Source organism: Neophocaena asiaeorientalis, unplaced genomic scaffold, assembly GCF_003031525.2.
Source record: "Neophocaena asiaeorientalis asiaeorientalis breed wild unplaced genomic scaffold, Neophocaena_asiaeorientalis_V1.1 scaffold78, whole genome shotgun sequence".
Classification (NCBI taxonomy): Eukaryota; Metazoa; Chordata; class Mammalia; order Artiodactyla; family Phocoenidae; genus Neophocaena; species Neophocaena asiaeorientalis.
Window position 1 is genome coordinate 16,076,351 of NW_020175018.1, and position 1,203 is coordinate 16,077,553.

A 1,203-nucleotide genomic window follows, 5' to 3' on the forward strand; every position below is an offset into this window, starting at 1 on the left:
CTTCTCATTGCGGTGGCTTCTCTTGCTGCGGAACACGGGCTCTAGGCGCGTGGGCTTCAGTAGTTGCGGCACGCAGGCTCAGTAGTTGTGGCGCACGGGCTAAGTTGCTCCGCGGCATGTGGGATCTTCCTGGACCAGGGCTCGAACCTGTGTCCCCTGCATTGGCAGGAAGATTCTTAACCACTGCGCCATCAGGGAAGCCCTGCGATTCTTTTGTATGGCAAATTGTTCCTCTGCAGATGAAAAAAATATATACATTGCATTGGCCAAAAGGTTCATTCAGGTTTTTCCATAACATCTTATGTGCCATGTCTGGGAAGGGCCCTGATGGGGAGGGAAGCACAAACAAAAGAGAACAAGAGACACACTTCCCTGGTGGTGCAGTGGTTAAGAATCTGCCTGCCAATGCAGGGGACACAGGTTCGAGCCCTGGTCCGGGAAGATCCCACATGCCATGGAGCAACTAAGCCCGTGCGCCACAACTACTGAGCCTGCGCTCTAGAGCCCACGAGCCACAACTACTGAGCCCGTGTGCCACAACTACTGAAGCCCGTGCGCCTAGAGCCTGTGCTCCGCAACAAGAGAAGCCACCGCCATGAGAAGGTCATGCACCGCAACAAAGAGTAGCCCCCGCTCGCTGCAACTAGACAAAGCCTGTGCGCATCAACGAAGACCCAACGCAGTCAGAATAAATAAATTAATAAATTAAAATTTTATTTAAAAGAAAGAGAGAACAAGAGGACCAGAAGTATAAGGAAATCCCAGCCGGCGTTAGAGAAGCTGAGAGGGCCCAGAGTGGGTGGTGGGTGGCTACAAGAAAAGATGGCTGAAAATGTGGCTCCACCAGCCCTAAACTCCTCTGTGTTTAAGGCTCAACGGATCGCTGGGGTGAGAGGGAAGCAAGGCCTGGCGTGTGACACCCAGCCGAGATGGAACGGCTCAATCTTACACCATCCGTAAGAGAGTTCTGCCTCCATGTGGAGCAAAGGCTTCAACTTTTGAGCCCAAGTCTCCTCCCCAGGGACCTGGGTTGACAACTCTCATCTCAAGGGTCACTGTGCATGTGAAGCTAAGGGACAGCGGCGTCTGGTGCTTGGCCGGGGCTCCGTGGAGAGGGCTGTGTCGTGTGCCTGGCGGGGCTCAGCTCAGTCTGTCCCTCGCCAGGCAGATGACCTGTTCTCTCTGCCCGACAGCAGGGCATCG